Source organism: Dermacentor silvarum, chromosome 5 (genome assembly GCF_013339745.2).
Source record: "Dermacentor silvarum isolate Dsil-2018 chromosome 5, BIME_Dsil_1.4, whole genome shotgun sequence".
Classification (NCBI taxonomy): Eukaryota; Metazoa; Arthropoda; class Arachnida; order Ixodida; family Ixodidae; genus Dermacentor; species Dermacentor silvarum.
The window spans coordinates 118826887-118840648 of record NC_051158.1 but is presented as its reverse complement, the minus strand read 5'-3'; the positions used below and the strand labels follow the sequence as shown (position 1 = coordinate 118840648).

General features: G+C 41.9%; 1 long non-coding RNA gene across 1 annotated transcript; it reads left to right on the top strand.

Moving 5' to 3' along the window:
* Positions 1-5543: 5543 nt before the first annotated feature.
* On the top strand, positions 5544-13762 carry LOC125945973 (uncharacterized). The gene is made up of 3 exons (XR_007467281.1): positions 5544-5683; positions 6715-6835; positions 7970-13762. It is a non-coding gene; the product is annotated as an uncharacterized LOC125945973 (long non-coding RNA).

Genomic DNA, 13762 nt, shown 5'->3' with positions numbered 1-13762 from the left:
ATGCCGAACGCGTTGGCGACATTTCGCATGGCTAACGCTGGACACGCCAGCGCCTAGGAGCGACAGCGTTCCCGGCATGTCACAAACGCAGGCAGGCTAAGCAAGGTTGCCAAAGTGCCAAAAACGGTGTTGCTTGGTGACGCCGAACTCGTTGGTATCGAACTCGATACCAAATGGCCAGCTTGGCTGTGTCTAGAGCTTTGCGTGGCCTAGTGAAGCTTTCGCCTTTTATTGCGAGAGCAATTATATGGACACTCTAAGCAAATTTCTGCCGTCGGCGTCGCCGTGAGGTTTCGTATGGAGTCCAACGGTGATGAAATCGACTCCGCGCGCTGTATGCTGTATATACGAGTGAAAGCGCGCGAGGGACACGCGCTTTCCCGGGCAGCGAACAAATGGCGGAGAGCAAACGCGGCTTCTTCCGTCGTGCGAAAGGCCGTCGTGGGAAGGGAGGGAGGGAGGGAGGGGAGGCCACGTTTAGCTGCGGCACCAAATGCGTATTTATATAAAAGCGTTGCGGGGCGAGAAGGTGGTAAAGACTTTCAATGCTGCTCGGTGGGCGTCCCGTTCTGATCTTTTTGAAAACCTCCGCCCGGCCCCCAGAGGCACCGGCCGATGGCGTCGACAACAGTTCCAAACGCCGATGGCGTCGACAACAGTTCTGCGCGTTGCTGGTGCTGCTGCATGTCCAAGTTTACACGGCTTATAAAACTACTATCCTTACTCTGTATCACTTACTTCACTCTACTAATTTGCTATCGTAATTGTTGCTTCGCCTTACGGGTGAAACTGTGACGTTCTTTTTTTCACCTGGCTCAGCGCGCCGCGTAGAGAAGAGAGGCGGAGGTCGGGAAGGGACGGAACTGGCGCGGAGGAGACCTCGTGTGGATGCGCCACGCCACCCTCCTGGTTGCCATGGCTACGGCGCGGCAGTTTTTTGATATGAACCACGAACCACAAACCGCGGTCCCGGTGTGTAATACTGGGTTAATCACGATGGTTCATTAAAGTATTTCTCAATTATGAGGTTATACACACGTTGGGCTGCGACGGAGAGAACGACGTCACTGCCGGTTGTGACTTGCGTTCGATGTCTCGAGTTTGCTCGACGGCGTGGTTAGCTGCAATCGTCCGCCATTGCCGCTTGCAATTCTTCGAAATGAAATTGCTTCAAAATTAACTCTGTTACGTAAGACAATGTATGGCTCATACCCCCTTATGCACTGACTCATACCACCGTAAATGGGGCCTCCTCATTACGAGCACAAAATGGAAATAAAATTCTACGCTGGAATTTTTAGCGGCAACGCAGGCAGCTGTGGATGAAGACGACGACGCTCGAGCCAATGCTGATGATGTTTGATTTTTTAACACAGTAGATTCGCCATGCCATAACCATTTCGCCTCGACATGTAAAGTTTCGCTTTATTATTGGGTTCCAATGCACGCTGTGAAGCTGGTTACAAGGTAAATACACCTGGTAGCGAAACTTCCATAGAAGTCCATACGTTCAAAACATGGCGGCTTATCGGCAATTTAGGGGGCTTAGCGCGATCTGTGTGAGGAGGGAACTTCCGGCGGAAGAAAAAATGATGTGACGCGATATCCCTTAAAAACAGAAGTGACATCATTTTGTTCTCAAAGGCGCGAAATCATTTTTCGGGGGCCTGCCATTAGAGCTGTATATTCAAATGCCTCGCTAATCGACGTGATGGCCGTTTTGAGCTTTCAGCGCGGAATGCCATGGAGAAAAACTTCAGCCATACGGGTGTCGAAGCCGCACCCTTGCGCAAAACATACTTTGTTTGGAGGCCGACGAACGCTTTGAGCGTAGAGTGCTCGTCCTTTCGTGGACGCCAAGCCCGTCGGCCAGCGCTGTCCCACGAAAAGAATTAAAGGTGAAAATTATCTCGCGGTCGCAACTCTCTACTTTTGACTGAACAGGTTCAGTAACAGTGAAACTGCACCCGTCACCAAATTCAGACAAACCTCGACAACCAAAGCAACACAACATGTGAGGGGTCGTGAACTTTACGATCGTGCCTTTCTGTCCACTACAAGAGCTGCATTGGATGGCAAGTGATAGCGGCATCAACGCCCGCCGCTATCGGTAGGCGCTCTTACGGTGGGTTCTGAAAAAAGGTATTTGTGATAATGATCAAGTAAAATAGAGTTGTTTTTTTTTCGCCATGCGTATATAAAATTGATTAGGGAGTTAACTTTAGTTGGATGAATTGAATTGCGTCTAAATTTAATTAAAAAACGCTTTTTTTCTTGCGCACTGTTTGTTCCCTCCAAACATAGTCGCGCTTCAATCGCTGCGCCAAAAACCACTCTTGCTGATGTCGGTGACAATTTGTTCTGAACAGCTTTTCGCCCGAAGCTTGGCGACCATTTGGATCGACCTTGGCGAAGCTGTTTAAGCCAGCCGTAAAATGGGCGTATGCGACGAAATTATCATCGTAAGCAATGGTTCGACCGTCATCGTATTCTTCCGCACACTCTAAGAAAAAAAAGGGTCAAAAGTGAGTCACAGCAACGTGACTCTCTTTTTCTGCGCCGAGACCCCTTTTTGCGTGAGTAGAGTCACAAAATAATGGTCAACCCTTTTGTATGAGTCAATTGACTCCCAATGGCTTGCGAAGAGTCGTCGTGAAAGATCGCGACTCCTTTGTGACTGTGCAGCAGTTGACGAGAGAAAGATTAAAATGCAGAAAAAATACCAGATAATTTTTTTCTGGCTTAATTTATGCTTGCTTCTGGTTAAGCAGACCCTCAGGGTTTATGTCCTGGTTGTAATGCAGTAGCTCACTCTTTTGTCCCATGTTCTGCAATGTTGATTTTCTTTGACCATGTCTGTTCACAGCTCGCACGCTTAAGCGATAGCTGGATTCCTGTGCTAAGGAATACCTGGATTTGTCACACTGGATTCTGACCATTAGTAAAGTTAAAAAAAAGGATTGGCTACTAAACAGAGCACATCAACGAGGTAACAAGTTAAGTTCAGTGGATGCACCCAACAGTGGTGATTGTAAATGTAGTTCTGTGACGCAAAATTAAATTTTGAGGGTTTATCTTCCAAAACCAAGATCTTATTATGAGATACACGTTAATGGGAAACTGCAGATTAATTTTCATCAGCTCTTTTACGTGCCCGGAATTCACGGTGCACGAGCGGTTTGGCATTCTGCCCCCATTGGAATGCGGCAGCCGCGGTTGTAATTGTACCCGCGACCTCGAGTTCAGCAGCACAATGCCACAGCCACTGGGCTAACGCGGTTCGTTGCGTTTCGCGACCAGAAAGAAACATCAGCGTACACAACACTGCTTTTGAGCCCCCTTATAGAAACATAAAAACAAAAAGTCGCAGTTTCGCCCGAAAGACGAAGCTTTGATAGCTATAGCAATGTATTAGACAACTGCATGAAGCCAGGTTGGTAGTTTCATCGGCTGTATAAATTGCAGTTAACATTCGTTTACTAATTACATTTGCAAGCATGGGGTCACTCGCGCACGTGCCAACATCAACAGATCTCACTCAATGACCGCGAAATCTTGCTGTTACAGCGCTGGCGTGATGAAGAGCGCAAACAGAGGGGGCCGAACGCTTCCGTTGCCTCTTTCCTCCAACGCGTCTCCGAAACCTTAAATTACGCTACCTCGGCTCACCCCGCCTTTGGACCCACCGGAGATTACCTCTTATCAGAGCGAGCGTGGCACAATACCGGTTTAGAGCAACGGCAACAGGAGACGCGTGCTAAACCAACGCCTCCCTTGCCCCGGCTTTCGCGCGTGTTATCAGGTTTCCTCCTATATATGTATATACATTGCTTGCCTAGCAAGCCACTATCCATCTCGGCCTCACCCTGGAACACTTGCTCTCACGTGCGCAGTGAACGGCGCGGGATAGTATCTTTTCGCACTTGGACTTCATACGTAATTAAGTTCACGGCAACGCCAACAGATAAATTTCACCGGCTGTGTCCATATAATCGCTATCACAATAAACGTGAAATTTTTATGGAAAACCAACCTCATAGGTTTTTCACGCCATGATCCATCGCTGAACGACCTTCCAAGAAAATGTGTGGATAAATCTCCGCCGAATATTTACGCCCGCATTTGGTGACAGCGGCACACAGACGCAAGAACTTGTGCCTGAAATGCAGTTCTGGTAACTTCATGTGCACTAGATTATACTGTAACATGGGCATCTGTATAGTTCTACCTTACATAGAGTGCAGCTGCACCGTGATAGTTAAGCAAATTAAGCGCAAATACGGCGCGTCTTTATCACACTTCGAGCATGCTCCGAAGCCCTATAATAGATATTTCAAACGTAATCAGACTCGGACTAGCGAATTTTGCTTCTGTAAAGTGAACGTAGCGGGTATCTCAAGACTCATGTTTAAATTCATGGCTGTTTTATTCGCGAACATTATGTACGTGAAGCAAAATTATCAGTGAGCAAAACATTTTTTTTAACGCGAGGAAAGAAAACCGAAACTTGTTCACGTGTTGTGCGGCCCCAAAGTGATCCAAAGCCGAAGCCACCGTACCGAAGCCATCACAAGCACGGCGCCATTTTGTAGTTGTGTTAGGGTGGCACAACCCTAGTTGTGTTGCAACAAGCGTGCGCGAGCTCGCAGTCGTTGTTGAATGGCCTGGAAAGCGCTGCGTAGGGGCGAGTGCAACCGAACGTTACAAGTTACGGTGGGAACTTCTCTCCATGCTACGTGATTGCGACGACAAGGACGGCTAGCAGCAGCGTGTCGCCGATTTCGTCTTTGCCGACATCGAACAAGTGCAGCTCGCCGGAGCGGGGCAAGCACCTGAAGTGTTGCGGTCTGCACTGGCGTCGTCTTTCATTGTGACGTGAGAGATCGTAACGCACAGAGACTGCCAGGTGCATACGAAAGCCTACCAGCAGGGAGTGACTGTGGCATTTTTATCTTAACGTCTCAGGGGAGTATATCAGCTTTAGTTCGAGTTTTCGAACGGCGCGTACTCGGCCCTTCCGGTTTGGCTACATATTGCGCGACGTTTCTCTTGGCAGTTACAGACGTTTACTAGGCATGCGCGCGGAGGCTATTATTACTGGATTTTCTCTTTTGGGTCTTGTGTTTTATGGCAAAATGGTTCTTTCCTTTTTATTTTTATGTTAGATATATTGGTATTTGTATATTTGGCAAGCAGAAATGAGTTCATTGCAAAGTTGTACCTCCCAGTGAGCTGCTTATGAACCCAACCAAGTTAATCCTGTCTTGGCTATTGTATGTATAAGACTTTTAAGTACATACAAGTAGTTCTAGGTAGTTTTTAGTAAGTAAGTACATACAAGTAGTTTTAAGTAGTTGGCTTAATCGCTGTAGGATATTTTGTTGTAAAAGTAGAATTCTGTGTATTATTTTACTGCTTCCATGCAGAAATATATTTTTTCTTGTACCAAGGACCTCTGACAGCGTTGAATGACATTTAATGAAATGTGGTGCATTCTACTAATTTTTAAAAAATTTGTCATGTATCAAAGATTAGTGTACCTTCTTGGAGAAACAATGTTGTGATCTCCTACTCTACTGCTGTTGTCCTGCATATTTCTGTAATTTTGAAATGTATTTTATTTTAGATATTGAAGAAGCGGCAACAGCCACGTGAAGTAGCCATCTTATCCAGCACGTTATAGGTGAGAAATCGTAGCAGCCACTTTGGCATATCTCCTTAGCAGTATTATGCTATTTGTTGTAATTTTTTTGTCCTCATTCCTGCCTTATTCATTTTAGTATTATTGTGCAAACGGTAATACGTTTACATAGAGAGACAGTAATTGCTCAAGGATGAGATATGGTTGGAGGAGACAGACACACAAGCCTCCTTTGTCCGTGTATCAATGTTGCGCAGTTACTCTGTCGTTATCTACCAACAAGCCAAAATTTCTCATTAGGTATGATTACTAATTCTCTGTTATCACAATTTCAGCAACGCAACATTGAAAGGACATGTACACACACAGGAAGACAGACTTCAAATGATGAAGAGCCATAGAACAAGGAGCATTGCTGGAGAATATTCTCCTCCTCGACAAGGAGAATAAGACAAGTCCTCTTGTCGACATGTTGGCTCCAGCGACATTCCTTGTTCTACCACAATTTACCGTTAAAAGGAACCATTATTGCTTTTGTTGAAGTATTATGCATTATGCAATAAAAATTAGCAGGGTGAAATGTCAAAAATGTGAAAGTTTTTCTGTATTGTAATGTTAGAGCCAAGACAGGCAGAAAAACAAGAATGAGATTTAGAGAAGCACTTTGTTAGCATTACCTGGTTGGCCAGCTTCATTTGCAGCTTGCACGTTATTGCATTAATGACATAGAAATTTGTTAATTGAATTAGTTTGATGATATACTTATGTTCAGAGATGTTTAACTTGGATTAATGCAGGTTAAGCAATATACAATGACATTTTAAGTTGGCAGGCTTGCAGTTGACTAGCACACCACTTGATGTCATGAGCTCAGGTTTGGGTTGCACACTCTTTTTCGTCTTTGCTTTTCGTCATAAACATAACTTCTTCGTTATTGTTGGGGCTCTAGTTGTGTTGTAGGAGCTAACTGTTTACCTGTATTTGTATTGGTAACCACGTTACATAGACAACTGCTGTATTTTTGTAAATTACGGCATGGTAGGACTTAGAACATTTGTGCAAACTTGTTGCAGGTAGAACTTGCCGGCTCCTGCTCCTGCCTTCCGCCACCACCCTGTCCTGACTGTGTCCACGAGAGAGTTGGCAGCCTCAGTGAAGATGCCAAGCAGGCCGATGGCCGACAGCAAGATGCAGGTAAAATACATGTAATCCAGCAGTGTCTTCTTGACTGAACTAGCTTGTAGTCACTCAGCAATGAACTTGGAAGTAGTTTCACTATTCCATGCCCCACTATTGGTGCAGCAATGCTCAAGTCCACGCAATTTGTTTTAGCCGCCAAAAGGCTATGTGGATTAGATGAACCACGATGCACATTTTGATACTAGTGGAGACCACTTATACATTTTTTTCTTGCTTAACACAAAAACTACTTTGATAAAGCTTTATCAATTTGAAAGCAATACAGTGTGCTCTCGGAAGTGATAATTGGCATATTTTTACTGGGACCGCCTCATTGTTCATCCTGCGGATAAACATACACCAAAACTTATTTTCTGCGAGTTCCTCATCTTTGCGCGCTTCTGCATGAGATATATTTCTGAAACCATGTTGTGTATACAGCGCATGTCCGGAGCACTTGGATCACGTTAGTTTACAGCTTTTGCTAGAAGCCATTTCTCTGAAAATAAAAATAGGCCTTTTTGCCCATTTTTAACGGCCCATAATAAACTGAACAATAGCCATCGATCAAGGCATACAATTTTAGGTTTAAGGCCTCTTCATTCTCCTGAGGAAAACTTGTTCTGCTCTCACATTGAAGAAACCGGTATCTTGGTTATGCCTTTTGGTGCCTTAGAAGAAAATTCACATAGAACTTACACCAGTAAAAAATTTTTCACCCAGAAATATTTCACAAAATGATAATTTGTCTGATATTGAAGGGCCTCTTCTTTCTGGGGTTTTACGTGCCAAAACCAGTTCTGAAGGGCCTCCAATTTTTCAAAAGGAAATCCCAAATGGTCGAGTGCCAGGTTGGGACAGTTGTCATGCAATAGCCTTCTTAGAGAAAGGGGCAATACGGAGGGCCAAGTAATGTACACTTGACATTACGTTAAGGTGAAATTATTGATTCACGCAAGACAAAATGACAAGAATTCCATCCTATAAGCAGTTCCTTACATTTATTTATACTTTTTGCACATTTATTTACCTTCAGTCTGGTGACCTGTGTCTGTATTCATTATCTGCTATATGTAGATGGTAAGCTTCAGATTTGTCCTATGGGGAAGAATATTTTGGTGTTTATAGATGTGGGCTTCTGTTTTTCAGGTTGCTGCGAAATTTTACCCGAGCTGTGCCACACACTCGAGCCAGGCCTCTTGGAAAGGACGCATAATCTGACTTCACGCGTCGATGTCAGAGGATGCCAGCGATCAAGGCAACCTGTTGTGCCCCAGCATTCAACGTTTGGTGACCCTTCTACATGTTTCACCTATTTCGCAGCTGTACCTCGGCTGCCATCTATCCAAAGAGCATCGCCAGCTGTGCCCACTTGCTGAATCATGAGCAAATATTGGCATGGAGTGTTCCCTGGGCTTGATGTTCTGTTTGCTCTTTAGGATTCGTAGCAAATACGCCTGTTATAAGTTGTGTTTTAGTGCTGACTTTTTAATATTTCCTTTCTCTTGGAATTCTTAGCATCATCTCCTGCTATTGTATCCGTATGTATGCCCAGTTTCTCGTAGTTCTTTTGTACTTGTGTATGTAATTGATTGGAGTCATGAGGTCGGCAGAAAACCAGATGGGATGATTAAGTTAGGAAATTTGCAGGCGCAAGTGGAGTAGGCTAGCGCAAGACAGGGGTAATTGGAGATCGCACTGGAGAGGCCTTCGTCCTGCAGTGGACATAAAATAGGCTGATGATGATGATGATGTAATTGATAGGTTCTTAACTGCTGACTTACATCATGTTTTGTTTATTTGTTAATCTGCACTGCTGTAAAATGTTCAAGAAATTTAACTTAACTAGTGCTCTACGGCAGGATAAATTCAAGAGCAAAATAGAGCACTCATTTCAAGCACCCATTATTTTTGAAAAAGGAAAGAACCTAGGAGCGTGAAAACCCCGGTATTATAGAAGGAAAAGCTGGCTGCCCATCATAAGTGTGTTAATAATATTACTTCCTTTCAGTGCAATGATACCAGTGGCACTGGTGGACAACGTGTGAGACATGGTACCCTTGGTATTCGTCAGTGTGGCAAATAGGCTTGCCACACTTACGAATGCCAACGGTACTGTAGGTTTCATGCACACATTGGTTGTGTTACACCTTATAAGAATTGCATTTCTCCAACATGAAGGTTTACAGCAGTGCTTTGAATGACAAATATATTTCCTAATTTTCAGAATTTATGAATGGAAGCGTAATTGTACAGATCATGTAATAATTATTTTACAGACTATATGCCTATAGATGCACGCTTCTTCTGATGACATAGCACCGACATGTGGTGGGGGGATGTATGTCTTTATTTCAGATTTAGATATTGCCTTCCAGGCCTGGGTTAGTCTACTACATTGAGAGTCCGTGTACTAGAGGGAAGTGAATTAAACTAAGAATCATAAACATCGAAATATCTTGTTCGTGACACTAATATGACAATCGGCTAAGTTCTTTGTGCATTCATTTCCAGATTTGTGATATATTTTATATGACCAATTTCATTAACGTGAGAACAAATATTTGTTTATTGTCAACTCAGTTGATGTCACCTATTTGCACTCCATTCCTTTGCAGGCTAAAAATTCAATGTAATGGGGTGTTTCAGGTTTGGAGCACTCCATGTTAAGGGACGCAAATGGTGGCATACAACACAAAGCAAGAAAGAACAAGGGAATGCAAGTAGGACATGGGGCTCTGTAGGCAGACACTTTGGTGTGTTATTTCTAAAACTCCCTGCGGTCTGCTTGAAGCCATTGTATAACGCTTGGGTAGAATACATTGGCAGCACTTATTAAGGTGAAATGCTGCTGGAAACAACTTTTTAAAATGATTTCTGTCAGGGATTTGAAAAAAAAACTGATGCATAGAGTTCTATATGTAGATTTTAAATATGTCAGTGGTTCTTGTGTAGCTGCTATATTTTTTTAGTTATGTCCTACACAGTGGCAAAGTATCTGCGGGCACCTTAATGTATATAACAGTTTCACAAGAATCATCGTGCTTTATCTTATTCAACTCGTTGTAGACCACAAATTGCCGATATCTACCCAAACAGCATGTAAAATTGTTGAAACTATGCAAAAAAATGGTACACTAAATAATTTTGAAAGATATTGCAATATCAAGTAGATATTAGCATTCTACATACCTTGAAGAGTATGTATGCCAAATTTCGTTAGTATCGGACAATGGTAAGTGCACAGTTATTTGCATGGGATTGTGAAAAAATGATTAAAGTGTACTGAGCTTTACTTGCATAGTCCCACTAAGTTTACATGTTTAGATAGATATCGGCACTTTGCCATCTACAAAGAGCCAAGTTAGCACAATGCTTTTTGTGAAAATTTAATACAGAAGAAAGTGCCCGCAAAGATCACTATACATAGTGTCATTGTTTAAGACATAACTGAAGAAATGTAGCAGCTAAACAAAAATAACATATACGAAAATCGGCTTGAAGAACTCTCTAGATGGCCTAATTTTCAAACCTCTAGTACAAAAAATTAAAAAATAACCATTTCGAATAGCATCTCCCTTGAACACAAGATTTAATAAACAAAACGTGTCCCTTGCTATAGTCACCTATAACATAGCGACCCAAAGTTGAAGGCAAGTCCCCTTGTCTAAGCTACTCTGGGCTGTCTTCCCTTGGGCTGCTGTTAAGCACTGAGTTTTCCTGCATTCGCCAGAAGTGCAATACGAAAACTTTTGTGAATATGCCCTAACAGGAGGAAAAAAAGTTCCCTAAAATGCAGATAGTAAGACTATCACTTTGTTCAACATTTACAAGTTGAATCCATATCTTTGTATTGTGTGTTCTACTGAATGTTTCAGCGGTGACTCCCTCTAATTATTGAAGATAACTGCTTCAATACAGTGCAGCAATCTCTGCTAACAAACATAGCATTAGAATTGCAGTGCATAAGAATTTCTACTATGTAAGAAATAGACTAGTGCCAGTTCTGAGAAACACATCACCAAAAGCAATGAGGGAATAGATTTCTGTTCCACACAGAACCGTGCTACAGGGCTTACAAAAGGCTTTGTGGCAAAGTAATATCTGAAACAACAAAGCATGCTCCACCAAGTATGGTAACAAATATTTCAGGGCAGCCTATCTCAGTTCTCTTACAAACTAACCATACGTTCAGCACTGACTAGCTTCAATAATGCAATGTCAGCATTCTGCTGAAGTTTACTTGCTTAAATTATACTTTCATTGTTGGGATTTTGCTTAAGAAGACATTCGCAATTATCACGCACTTGTAATCTCTTGTTTGGTAAATATTTGCCAATTATTTTTTCAGCCTATGGTTCTTGGTGATAGAGATATTCATTGAAGAAAGAGCTAGTACATTGTATTTAGTTATAAAGGTACTAGTCATTTGTAGATTTTTTGTGTTATGCAGTTGTTCTGCCCCGCAGCTCTTTCTTGAAATCTGAAATAATGTACTCGCCCTTTAACTTAGCAATGTACAGTGTAATCTGTATGTCTTGTTTAAAGTACTGCTGATAGACCAGATAGTTAGGCTATTTGTTAATTGTAAATCATATTGATGATAGTGTGGGACCATAACAGGATTGGCGTTGACTCACAACTGTGCCCAGCTACATCCACACAGATGTACCATACAATGTGCATGTGCTCAGAAGAGCTACATGCCACAGAGAAGTAATGGCCACCAAGGCTTTTACTCGTTGCGTGTGATCTTTTAAGGGCAGATTATTCGCCAGATGTAATTTATCCTCAGTAAATACATGAATCAGTTATGTGAGGTGTCTCATTTTAATGTTGCAAATGTGAAGTTCTTGTGATCTTGCTTGTTCTTATTTTGTTTCCTTTGTGAGCATGAGTGATGTAGGTTGCCTCGACGCAAATTCTAAAAACTGTTTCTTCGTCACTGAGATTCACAAAAGTTAATTTACACATAACTTTCCCAGTTACTAATATCGCAGGCTTCGAGTTCAATTTTCTGATGTTTGATGTTATGTTTATCTACCAAGTCGGGTTTTGTCGTACATTGAAACATATCCACCCATTGCACAGTGGGCACCCAAAGTATGAATATCTGTTCTTTCTTTCTACCTTGCTCTGGTGTTTTCTTAGTTTAGCATTGGTGCAATGGTCTGTCTGCACCTGCAAAAAAGTAGCAAAGTGGCTAAATTTAAAGGTCGACGAAAGGATAAAAATACCAAGCAAAAATACCAAGCCGTATATTGAAAAGTTTGCATACTGTTAGAAGAAAATGCGACATCCCCCTAAGGTGTGAGAGTTGCTTTCGGCATCAAATGAACTGCATAGCATATTTTCTAAAGTACACAACAAAGTGAAATGTAACTCTAGATAGGAAGCGCTGTGGATAGTTCAGCACAGAAAATGTTTTATTTCATGCACCAGTAATGTGGCTTATCATCTGCTCCTCTTGTGTGGGAACACATACGTTGAGTAGACCAGCCTTCACACCAATGTTACCTTAAGGGACACCAGAGAAAGGTAGAAATAAAAAACAGACATTCATACTTGGCTGCCTACTGTGCATTGTGTGGATGTTTTACTGTACAAAAGACTGCTGGTAGTAGATAATCACAAAGACTTTAAGAACTTAAAATTAGTGTTATGTGTCAGTAAACCTTCTGTGACCTCGTGTGTCCATAAAAACCTTTTTTTCTTTATGTGCCAAGCCATAGGGAGGCTTTATGTTAGTCAGTCATGCTTGCTAAGTTAAAAATCAGGACAAGATCACAAGAACTTTATATGAGTGACATGCAAATGTGGCACCTAGTGTAACCTAATGCATTTACTGAGAGTAAATTACAGCTGGTAGCTAATCTGCTCTTAGAGGGTGACTTATGATGAGTAAAAGAAGCCTTCCTCACGTCTCTACTTTCTGTATGTGTCTTTTGGCTCTTCATGCATCATGTGTATTGTATTGTTACAGCTGCATGTGTGCAGCTGGGTACAGTTTAGTTATCACCTGGTCTGCTTCCTTCCTTGTCCTCATCATTCATGCGCTATCTTTGTCGTAACAAAATACAGCTAACTGTGCTACATATTTTGCCAGTGTGTTTGCTTTATGGTAAGTCTTGTATTAGTGCTTATTGCAATCAGTGAAATTGTTGGTGTCTTAAAAAACTTAGTGCTGAAAAAACATGTTTATGTCAACTTAAATAAAAAGTTTATCATAAATATTGCTGTGTTTTTTGTAATATTGTCGGTTAAGATTTTATGCACTATTGCAGATTGTATGAAAGAATAAAATTGATGCACAACTGTTTAATATGGTGTTTTTCAGATCAATTTTCAACTCAAGCTAAGAAACACACATTAGTTGTGTGGGGAAAGTGTCAACAAGAGTACCATAAGGTAAGACAGCTGTTTTTACTGTTAAATTGGATTATCGATTGCCAACCAGTTGCTGTCTGCATTTTGTACTGCATAGATTATGTAATCTCAGTTGGAATATTGTTTTTATTGCACTTCTTTATCTGGTTCTTTTTGCACCAGTGTAGCCCTTTGTTATATTTTATGTGTAGTTTATTTGTATAGGAGGTTATATCCTAAGTTCTAAATAAAAATACGTCTGAGAGAACAGTGAAATAGGTTTAGCTTAAGAACCTTTTTACATTACGAAATTATGACTTGTGTTGGGGTGAATTGAACTTTTGTATGAGTGACATACTATTTTGGGGTGTCATTATGGTTCAGAGTGACATTGCAGTGTCATGCACATGCAGCTGCAAGGTGCATATTGGGTGTTTCTTTAAAACTGTTTGTCTTGGTTGGCCATTGATTCCAGTTTAATAGTAAAGAGAACTGTCTTGTGTTCATGGTGATTCTCTGCTGACTGATACATTTGACACTTCCAGAAGACAATAACAAAGAGTGATGGAATATTCA